At 43.0% G+C, this 12165-nt stretch overlaps 1 long non-coding RNA gene across 1 annotated transcript in view; it reads right to left on the reverse strand.

The window, feature by feature from the left end:
- The window catches only part of LOC111728854, a 23333-nt gene extending 11168 nt beyond the window's left edge, over positions 1 to 12165 (reverse strand). Inside the window, exon 1 of the long non-coding RNA XR_002775977.1 lies at positions 11337 to 12165. This is a non-coding gene — a long non-coding RNA (uncharacterized LOC111728854). The remainder of the gene's footprint in view (positions 1 to 11336) is intronic.

Here is a 12165-nt window from a genome sequence, read left to right on the forward strand (position 1 = left end):
CCTTCTTTAATCCTTGGACATACAATCCTTGGTCAACTCCAGCCTCTATCTGCTGAGGCCTCCAGATGGCCAGTCCGATAAGACCCAAAATGAACTATATTACTGCTCTGTCTCCCACTCAATCCTAAGTGGACCTCAGGAAATTCTCAAAGTCACGTCCCCTATTTACCCTGGATCCCAACGTCACAGCACTGGTTATGTCACCAGAGCAGGTATTCAGCCCTTTGTTCACCCTCTGGATTTCTTTGGAGGAGTCAGACCCCAACTGGTGGGCTGCCTTCGGTGCCTTAAATATGGTTTAGACATCGGTCCTCTGCCTCCACCTGCAGAAAACATATTTCTATAGATTTTCGGTGACCCCTGAAGTCTTCCTCATGAAGCACAAGGTTAAAATAGAGGTCAGCAAACTTTTTCTGAAGATAGCCAGGTAGTAATTATTTTAGGTTTTGTGGGCTCTCAGTCTCTGTCATAACTACTTAACGCTGCACAGTAGCTTGAAAGCAGCCATAGACAATACATAAATGAATCAATAAGGTTGTGTTCCAATAAAACTTTATTTATGAAAACCGGCAGTGACCAGATTTGGCCTGCAGGTCAAAAGTTTGCCCTGGGTTAAAGGTAGCACCCCTCATTTCACTCCCCAAATATCGGGGGCATAGAAGCCTGAGACAGGCACCCACTTTCTCATTACCAATTTCCTTATGCCAATTCCTCTCTCTTTATACTCCATTTTTATGATTTCAAAGTGTGGAAGGGCATTTAAGATTTGTGAAACACTTTTCCAACCATTTCTCTTGAAAATCTTCATGCATGGGTTTGCCTCACAGTCACTCTGTAACTGATAACCAATTGGCGACTTAATTGAAAATGAGGCAGGAAGAGTTTCAAATGCATTGAGCTTTTGGTAACTGCAGACTCCAGTGGGGGTATCCAGTAGGGAGCTGAAAGCTATGCCTTGAAAGTCACAAAGATGAACTGGCCATAGTTCTTTTCTCAAAGATGGCATAGCCATCATCCTCCATTCTGTCATATGCTGCCTTGCTTTTTCAAAAAAGAATGCGGAGCATGCCCTCAATTTCCTTGTTAACTGGGGCCTGACATTACAGCAGTCTTGGTATGACTTGCTGTAAAACAGATGCCACCAGGGGTTATGGAGGTGCCTAGAGCTAGTTTCCTTTCAACTGAATGGCTCTGATGACTTTGCCTTTGTGCGTTCATGTGTCTTTCTATATATTTTTCAGTCTCCTTCTTCACTGTTAGCAGCTGCTTCTTGTTGCTGTCAGTTTGCCTACCTCTAGCAGCCTCCTTCCCTATTTTCTACTTTTAATGTGGTTGGGTTTAAAAATCAAAGACTAGAGGTGTTAGAATTATTGGATAACTATATTAGAAGCGAGTGATGAGTGACTATCCAGGGGGTCGCACGCATGATCTTAATATGTGCACAATGAGACATCTATTTTGGCTTCTTACGGACTTGTTTTTAATTTATTCGTTTGTTTAAATGAAATATTTGTGGCTGCTTACAGACTTATTTATTTATTCACTCATCATTTGTTTGTTTATTTTTCATTTGAATACAGGTGCTCAGCCACGCTGCTGATATGCTGCCAGGAAAACCACCTTTGTTTTGGATGTGGTTGGGATCCCTTTTTTAATCTTGATTGATTTATGTACTCACATATATACAGAATTTTATATAAATGCAAACATGTGATTTATGTATTTTTAGGGCACTTTAAAAAATATTTTTGCAGGCCCCCCCACTCCTGCCTTCACCCACATTAGGATCCCTTTCCCCACTGTAACATGGCCAACAACTGAGTATATATCCTTTCATGTTTTCTGCATTGTTATATAATCATACAACACACACTCACACACACAAGATGTCTTTGTCTGCATGGCAGTCAAGCTCTGTTGCCCACGTAGTAGGCATACTTTGGCTCCCTTCTTCCCCCTTCTTCCTTGTTAACAGAATTTATTTGTTCAGCTAGTAGGCAAAGATCTCTTGTTCTGAAAGAGTCACCCATATTCTAGCCAACGAATCCTGATTGTTTTAAAATTGGTAAGAAATCCCATCCTTCTTTTCATTTGTTTAGGGATGAACACGTGGCTCAGTTCTGGTCGAAAAGAGGTGAAGGGAACTGTGGAGAGAGTTTCTGGACGAGCCTCCTTTCTTTATGTAAGAAAATGTACTATGATTGCTGGATTTCAGAACGGCCCCTTTGAGATTCATGATCATGAATATTAACTGTGAATCAGATATCTCAATCAAAATACCAATAGAGATCTTTTTTTCCCTCCAAAACGGACAAGCTTTAGCTAGAATACATATGGAAATGCAAAGGAACTAAAATAGCCAAGGTACTCTTGAAAAACAAAGTTGGAAGGCTTACACTTCCTAATTTCAAATTTTAACTATAAAGTTATTGTAATCAAGACAGTTCAAAGATTACAATAACTATAACGTTATTGTAATCAAGACAGTTCAATGGGATATTGAGTTCAGATATACACTCATATGTATGTAGCTATTTAATTTTTGACAAAAGTGCCAATGCAATTCAATGAGGGAAAAAGCTTTTCAGTAAAAGAGGTTGGAACAACTATTTTAAAAAATGAAACTTGAACTTTATCTCACACATACACAAAAATTAATTTGAGATAAACCATAAACCTAATATGAACACTAAAACTTTAAAGTTTCTCGAAGAAAATATAGAGGATATCTTCATGACCTTGGGACAGGCAAAGATTTCTTAGACAAAATACAAAAAAAGCTTTACCTATAAAAACAAAAATTAAAAATTTTAGGTCATAATAATTTAAAACTTCTGAAAACTTTTGCCACTAATCATAAGGCAGTAACGAGCTGCAGAATTACCCTTCCACCATTAAAAAAAAAAAAAATAGAAAACTAGAAAATATATAGAAAACAATTTTCTGACATTGGACAAAAGGCAAGTTACGGACGGAGGAATAAATACAGTTTATCGAGACTTTTCACGCTAATCATAAGGCAGTAACGAGCTGCAGAATTACCCTTCCACCATTAAAAAAAAAAAAAAATAGAAAACTAGAAAATATATAGAAGACAATTTTCTGACATTGGACAAAAGGCAAGTTACGGACGGAGGAATAAATACAGTTTATCGAGACTTCTCACGAGAAACTATACAAGGCAGAAAACTATGAAATAACATATTTAAAGTGCTGGAGGAAATCCCTGTAAACGCAGTATTCTATACCCACTAAAATATCTTTCAAAGATAAAGGTGAGATATAGACTTTTCAGAAAAACAAAAGCAGAGATTTCACTGACAGTAAATATGCACTATAAGAAATACTAAAGGAACGTCTTCAGGGAGAAAGAACTCAACATCATGTGGAACTTGGATCTACACAAAGGAATAAAGAGCACTGGAATTTTTAAATATGTGGGAAAATATAAAAAGCATTATCTTGTTTTTTTTAAAAGTCTTTAAGAGAAAAATGATTGTCTAACACAAACAATCCTGACGTATTGCGGGCTTATAAAAAACATGCATAGAAGTAAAATATAGGACAACAATAAGCATAAGAATTAGAGAGAACACAGATAGGTTACAAGTAAAAGGATGGAAAAATATATCATGCAAATACTAATCATAAGAAAGCCAAGAAGCTATATCAATTTCAGACAAAAATAGATCTCAGGACAAGAAACAGTACCAGAGATAGAGAGGAAATTTTCCTAATGATAATTGGATGACTTCATCAAGGAGAAATAATAACCCTAATTTTTTATGCACGTAATAACAAAGATTCAAAATACTTGAAGTAACTACTGATAGAATTGAAAGGAGAAATAGACAAATCCACAATCACAGCAGAGGATGCCGAATCTCCTCCCTGAGTGATTGACAGAATAAGTAGACAGAAAATTAATATAGAGAAGACTTAATGCTATCAACCAATCTGACCTAACTGATGTTAATAGAACATTCCATCTAACAACAGTAATATAAACATTATTTTCAAATGCATATGGAACAATCATCCAGACCATAGGCTGAGCCATAAAACAAATCTCAATAAATTTAAAAGGAATGCGGTGGAATTAATTGCTATGAATCAATAAAAGAAAGATATTTGAGAAATTTCCAAATATTTGAAATTTAAATAACACATTTTCAAATAACTCGTGGATAAAAGAAGAAATCACAAGGAATATTAGAAAATATTTTGAACTAAATGGAAATGAAAACACAACATATCAAAATCTTAAGAGAAAAATTTAAAGTTTTAAATGCTTATATTACAAAAAGAAATCCCAAATCAATGATCTAAGCTTTCACTTGAAGAAACTAGAAAAGGAGAGCAAATTAAATACAAAGCAAGCAGAAGAAAGGAAATAATAGTGAAAAATCAATGAACCAGAAAGTACACAAACAATATAGCTAATCAATGAAACCAAGCACTGTTTCTTTGAAAACATCAACAAAATAGATGAACCTCTAACTACACTGTAGTACAAGAAAATTTTAAAAAGAACATACAAACCACCAACATCAGGAATAAATGAGATATTATCACAGACATTAAAAGGATAATAAGAGAATATAATGAAAACTTTGTCAGTAAATCATTAACCTTTAATATAGACAAATTTCTCAAAAATAAAAAGTATCAAAACTGACTCAAAAGTAAGAAGAGCACTATATAAATTTTAGAAATTGAATTATTAATGTAAAAACTTCCCATCAAGAAAACGTTACGCCCAGGTGGCTTCGTTGGTGAATTCTAACAAAATCTTAAGGAAGAAATGATATTAGTTCTACACAAAATCCTTCGAAAACAGAAAAGGAAGGAAACATTTCTCAATTCATTTGATGAGGACAGGCTGGACACCAAAACCATTTCAAGATAAGGAAACTACAGATCAATATCACTCATAAATGTAGAAGGAAATATTCTTGATAGAACCTTTGCAAACTGAATCCAGCAATGTGTGAGAAGGGTAATACCCCAAGACCAGTGGGGTTTATTCAGGAATGCCAGGTTGTTTAACATTCAGAAACCAATCAATGTAATTCACAGTATTAACGAAATAAAAAAGAAAAACTGTATGAACGTCTCAATAGAAATGGAAGCAGTGTCTGACAAAATTCAACACCCATGTTTTAAAACAATAAAAGAAAAACTCCCCAGAAACTAACAGAAGGAAACTTTCTCAAACTGTTATAGGGCATCTGTGAAAACCATATAGCTAACATCCTAAATAAAAGTGAAAGAATGTTTGCCCCTGAGATAAGACATAAGATAAAGTTATTCACTCTCGCTACTTTTATTCAACTTCATACTAGTCATTGCAGACAAAAAATAAATAAATAAAAGACATACACAGTGGCTACAAAAAACTGTCTTCTCACAAGACATAATCACATACAAATAGCCAATATGCATATGAAAAAAATACTTAACATCAGGGCAGATGTACTTTAAAATAGTTCCATGAGGAAGAAACTATGGTTTTGCCTACCATGATATCCTAGATACCCAGCACACTGCCTGTCTTATTTTGTGAATGAATGAATGGGCAAATGTTAGATTGGGGTGGTTTGGTCTTGGAAGGTGACATGTCACCTCAGCGAAGACTTTCAATTTTGGAAAAATAATCTTAGATCCCTATTCTTAAGGAAGACAGGAAATAGCCAAGAGAAACTATTTTCTTCTATCAGTTACTTGTGATAATTCATTTTATGTGTCAGCTTGGCTGGGCCACAGAATGCCCAGATTAAACATGACTTCTGCATGTGTCTGGGTGTTTCGGGATGAGATCAGCATTGGAATTGATGGAATCAGTAAAGCAGCTTATGGTCTCCAATGGGGATGGGTTTCATCTGAGCCATTTAAGAACTGAATAGAACAGGTTGAAAAAGGAAGAAGCAGCTCCTTTTTTCCTGCTTCACTGTGTGAGCTGGGATGTCTCACCTTGTCACCTCTTACCCTGGGACTGGGATTTATACCATCGGCTTCCCTGGTTTTCAGGCCCTTCTACCTTAGACTGCCCTTCAGCTTTCTTGATTCTCCAGCTTACAGATGGCAGATTTTATGTATATATATATAGAAGAGAAAAACATATATTCTAATAATATATATAAAAGGAGAATTATATATATTCTCATGGTACTGTTTCTCTGGAGAATCTTGACTAATACTTTACTCACATGCTCACTCATAAGCTCATATACTTACTATCATCGCAGCTACAATTATCTATTCAAAGCATTTTAGGTTTGCTGCACACTTATCTGTACAATTTCTTTTTTTAAGGAACTTTCCCTGATTACAAAAGTAATACATGCCTTCTGTAAGGGGACTGGAAAATGCTGAAAAACTAAAAAGAAACTGAAAATTCCCTAAAACCCCATTGCCCCAATTGCCACTGAGCTCTTCCTTCTTCCAGTTCCTGTTTTCCTGATAGTCTGTTCCACTATTTTGGCACCAACAGCATAAAGGGCGGGAAGACAGAGGCTGACACGGAAAGGAATCAGGTGGGTCCTTTGGGGACAGAGGAAGACATCCATATGGAATTTTCCAGTGGGTAGTTGGAAATGCGGTTGTAAACCAGGAGAGATTTCAAATCCTTAAGTGGGCAGGCAGTGGGATCACAGAAGTAACAGGTGAAGTCTCAGTTGGGGGAGGGGGCTGTCCAGAGAGAGAAAGCAGATCAAGGAGAAAAGAGGAGTCTTGTACAGTTTAGACTTGCTCCAGGAAGTACATGGGATAAAGCATTAGAAAGAGTCTATTTTCTCTTGAATTCTTACCTATAAATGTTTTCCTGGCCTCTTCGGGAGTGATGTAATTTCTCTCTGCCTATGTATTTTCTACACTTGTGGACTGAGCCAACATTCCTCTCAAGAGAATGAGTTGACGTGTGAGGGGCAAAGAAATAACCAGAATATCACTTTCTGAATGCCAACTTTTCTTTCCTCTGAAAATTGATTTCATCTACTCTTTTTAAAAACACAAGTTTGTTTGGCTTTTCAGAACTATTTTCACACCCACGTGATGAACACATGAACCTGTTTAAATCTATGTTCTTTGAGAGAAGGCAAGTTTGCAAGTGGATAAAATGTCTTGCTGATTTTTATCAGTCGCATGTATTTTTTATCCTCTAGCCATCTTTTTAACAGGCTACATTCCTACTGCTTCAAGGTCTGCTCACAAAGGACAGCCCTCAAGAGTTTTTGTCATTTGCCCCAAATTTCCTACTGGAGGATTTGATTTGTCTGCCTGGAGAGATAGGGATGGAAGTCCAACAGTAGCTACGCAAATAGCGGCCAGATGTCTCAGAGCAGATAGAGGTGCTGCCACCTTCTGAACAGAGAAATGGTAGAAAATGCTGCCAAGGCACCCAAACATAACACATCTTCCCAAAACGACTTGTTTAAAAAACCTCCCAAACCCTATCGAAATAAAAACCAAACAATCCTATCCAGAAAAGAACCTCCAAAATCTGTTATCTACCTCAAACATGAGGATCTTAGAAGCCAAATCTTGTTCCTTGTACGTTCAAATCTCAATAGGTTGGTGCATAGAAAACGTTCTCCTTTGGCCCATCATTTACTCAATTCAATAGCCACTACAAAGCCCAACAGCTATAATGCATTGAGTTCCAAATGCAAACTGTCCAAAGCTGAACTCCCCACCTTCCCCACAAACTCTATTTGCCACTCTAACTCAAGATTCGACCTTTCTTAGCCAAATCCATTTCCCTAACTCAAAGAAGGAAAGGAGATTGCTTATGTGGATCAAGGAAGAAGGATCCAAGCAGGCTTTGTGCACCCATTTTTAAGTTCCGCCATTGTTCATAGAAAGAGGCAGAGGAAGGTAGGGGCAGAGCATATTGGAGTAATGTATACTGGTTTGTTTGTTTTTTCAGATAATAGCAACACAGGGTAAGACATGCGATGGTACAAGGAAGCACATGGTGGGAGATGTTGAGTCTGGCTGGGAGGAGAGTGGGGAAGCTTTTCAGCACAGGGCTTGGCAAAAAGTAGGTGCTGGATAAGTGGTGAATAATCGATGGAGATGATGTCTGAACAACATTTAGATGTTAAATGGGTCTGCCTACATGGAGGAGCAGAGAGAGATTTTACGTGAAAGCAAAGATCAACCTGTATCAATTCCCGGTCGTGTCAAGGGAATGACAAAACTTGGGTTGTGCCCTGGTAGTAGACTGGAAACAGAGTGTGGGGATCTTGGACAGTATTTGGTAGACAATGGATATTCAGAAAAGTCAAGGGATTGATCCACTAAGAACTGCATTTTCTAATGTAATGTTGGTGATCCTATTGATGATAACTTGTACAGAAGCAAAATGAGTTTCAAAAACATAATGACAGATAAAAGAGTAGTGATGTGAAGTGATATGAAGCAGATGATGGGTGGGCCTGAAAAGAATATTTGGGACCTATTTTGTTTCTTCCTTGGATTAATAAGAATACATTTCCCTCATTTCAAAAGAAATAAGCACACTCTCCTTTCATCCTGCAATTCTTTCCCGGTGCCCTCACAACTTGCATTCACAACCAAGTTTCTGTAAAATATCCCCTGCCGCCTTCCCCTCTTCAGTGCAAATCAGTTTGACTTCTGCCCTCACCACTCCTGCCAACATTCCTGCTGAGATCTGAGATGCTATCGAGGTGCTTTCCAATTTTTATCTTGTGAACTTCTACTTTCAGCATGGGACAGGCTGACAGCTTCTCCTGTGCCCTTTCTCTGCCTCTTCTTACTCCAACTTCTTATCCTTTACATACCTGCATTCCCAGTCTCCTTTCCCTGTCTATTTCAGCTCTTCCCACACCATCTGTGCACCAACGACTCCCAGATCTCTACCTCCTCTCGCCTGACTCCACATGTGTTTTTATTCAACTGCCTCATAGACATCTTCACTTATTAGCCCTAGGGGCCATAGGCCCAGAAGGAAATCATCTAATTCACTTTAGTTAACTGAATGGGGCTTTACTTCCTCAAGTATAACACAGGGGTATTACTAATAGCCACCTCATACAGAAGCTTGATATGGAGATTAAATAACACAGAATAGCACGTTCGCTGGACCCTCACAGATGTAAACAATCTACGAGTGTTAACCATTATTCTTTTACTCACTCGAACCCATTCCTTCCTCCCTATATATTCCTTAAACTGACTTATAAGCCCACATCATTCAAGTCAGAACCTTGACACCTTCCTCTTCCTTAACCTCCCAGTCACTCTATCCCACTCCGACTGTGCAACTTCTTAAATATCTGACCTTGTCTCTCCTCTATGCCAGTGCCTTAAGTCCTCAGCAACATCTGGGACTAGGGCTGTTCTTTCCCTGACCCCTCTTGCTACTCTACACCTTTCTTCTGAAAGAACGTGCATTCCAAGACACCGCCCTTCCCTTATAATCTTTCAATGGCTCTCCACTGCCTTGGGGACAAAATGCAAATTCCTTGGAAAGGCACAGAGACTCTTCAGGCCCTGCTCTCAATCACTTCATCAGTCCACCTCACTCCCTCAGCTCCAGGTGGTCCTCCTTGGGGAAGCTGATGTCAGGGTACTCATCAAGCTCAGTCATGCTGGAGTGTCTTCTCCAAACACCTCTTCTTCCAGATGTAGCTCAGGTGCCACTTCCTCTGAGAAGTCTTACTGGACTTCTAGCGGGATCTCTTTTATTTGCTCCTCAGGGTCTCTGCCTTAACACTCACCATGCTTTAGTTATCATCTGCTCATTTGGCTATCCTCCCCACTAAACTGAGTTGTCTGAAGGCGGTAAATTTATCTTTTTTCCTATAACCTCAGAATCCAGCCTAGCGCCCGGAATACAGCAGATACCGGGGTAAGTGAACCAGGGCAGTGTTAATACCAAAAAGGAAACAAGGTGGTTTGGGTAGTCGATATCAAGGTTTAGAAAATCCACTCCTCCTGCAGCACAAGGCTGTTTCAAGAAACGGGTTCATTTAGGCCTGTATGAATATCCAGCGCCCGTATGTCCACGGTGCTTCATCTCGCATAGAATTAACCCACACAATTACAACACAAGGACGCATCGGCAGAGACTGCGCGGGAGCCTGCAAATGTACGCCCAACGTGCTGAGGTTAAATTCTGTGCCCTTTGTTCCAGGCAGCAGAACGCCAGCAGCTCCGTGACCGCGCGACCGGGTCGAGCGCAGGGCCCGCTCGGGAAGAATGGCACACAAAAACGCACCCGGGAGCACTGCAACCGGCAGCGACGCGCGTGCGCAAGGACCCTCTCTGTGCCAGCTTCCTGGCTCTGGGGTCCCGCGCTCTCCGGCACCCCTGTCGGGGGCCAGCTACGGTGCTGGCAAGACTACCGGGAACGCGGCCAGCGCTGGCGGGAAAGCGCTGGGCGTCCTGGCGTCACGCGCCAGCGACCCGGCGCGCGGCGCGCGGGGCGGGGCGAGGGCGGGGCGAGCGCGGGAGGGGCGGGGCGGAGCGGGAGGGGCGGCCTGTGGCACAGGAAGCGCTGGGAGGCCCGAGCCGTCCCAGGGTGCCCCGCGCGGCGAGGACTCGGGCCGCTGCCGCCATCCCGCTGGCGAGAGGGAGAGAGAGGCCCGCCCGCTCGCCGGCCAGGCCAGTGTGGGCCAGTGCGTGAGGGCGCGGGGGGCCGTGTCAGCAAGACACAGAGCGCAGCCGCCACCACCAAACGGACATGTTGGAGCCCAGCGCCGCCGCCGCCTCCTTCTCCTTATTCTCCGAACGGGACTGAGAGGGGGCCCGCCACCCCTCCGCCTCCGCCTCTGCCCCTGCCTCGGCCGCCTGTCCCGCCGCCTCGTCGCCTCGCTGCAGCCTCTTCCTGCCCGGCCTCCAGCTTCGCCGCTCGTCGCCTACCTCCGCCCCTCAGCCCCGGCCGGTTCCCCGGCCCCGCTCCGCCGCGGCGCGAGGTCTATGTGACCGGCGGGCCCGGAGCAGCCGCCGCCGCAGCGCGAACATGGACGCCGTCAACGCCTTCAACCAGGAGGTGAGGGGTGCTCGGGGCAGGGGGGTGCCGGGCCTGCCGCGGGAGCCGGGGTGCCGTTTCTCCCGCCGCCGAAGGTTTAAAGCTTCGGTCGGGGTGGGGACGCTTCCTGCTCCGGTTCCGGAGCGACGGGGCCTGCGCGGAGCGGCCTGTGGCCCGGGAGAGGTCGCAGCAGCCCCGGGAGCCGACCCCACACCCCTCCCCCACGGCCCACCCCCAGGCGGCGACCTCGGGCTGCTCCCCTCTTTCCCTGCCGGCCTCCCACAGCCCGCGTCGGCGCCGGTTCCTCTAACTTCGCCCCCTTTCAGGTCCGGGCGCTCACTTTCTTAGTTCCCAGCCCCGTTATTGGCTTCGGCTTGCCGGGAGCCCGCAAGAGGCTAAGAAAGAAGCGCGGGCGGGCGTGTGGGTTGGGGGCGGGGAAGCGGGAGCATCTGCCGGTCGCGGGGCTGCGGGATCTGTGGCCTCGGCTCTCCTGTTGCTCAGGCCGCTGCGCGGCGGCGGCTGGACTCTGATCCCGGGTCGGGGAGGAGTTGGAGAGGGTGTTTGTCCCCTCCCCCAGGATTCACACACTTGGGAAATTGGGTTAATGGGGTTAATTAACGGAGAGGGGGTTGCTCCTTATCATTTTGAGTAGTGATCACAACACTCTGGGACTCTGAGGCCCAACGTGTCACCTAAAAAGTTGAATGAGAGAGAAGAGGATTTGCTCCGCCTTAGTCCGCTAGAAAGCGGGCTTTGGCCTCCAGTCCTCCACCCTCGCACCCCTCCCGTGGTAGTGTTAATCCTCAGCTCCCTTCTACCGGGACCTTTACATGCGAAAACCTCCCAAAACTGGGAACAAAGCTGTCTGCCACTTTTCAAGCTCTCTAGTTTTACCTCAAGTCATTCCAGGTGCAGCGTAGAGTCCCCATGTCTATTTATCGGAATCAGTTTGGGGAGAGGGCGTCTGACCATTGATTTAAAATGCAGTTACTGAATTTCAGAAACTATTGTTATGCGTTGAGTTGGATTACCTTACTTTTCCAAATACTAAACATAAAACCCAACATTAAGGAAAAATCAGGTGTAGTTGTTCTAGATGTCTTGATATGGCGTTAAAAACTTGCTGCATCTCACGATGAGATTTAGTAGATTCACTTGGAACAAAATTA

The sequence above is a fragment of the Pteropus vampyrus genome, unplaced genomic scaffold (genome assembly GCF_000151845.1).
Source record: "Pteropus vampyrus isolate Shadow unplaced genomic scaffold, Pvam_2.0 Scaffold233, whole genome shotgun sequence".
In the NCBI taxonomy this organism is placed as follows: Eukaryota; Metazoa; Chordata; class Mammalia; order Chiroptera; family Pteropodidae; genus Pteropus; species Pteropus vampyrus.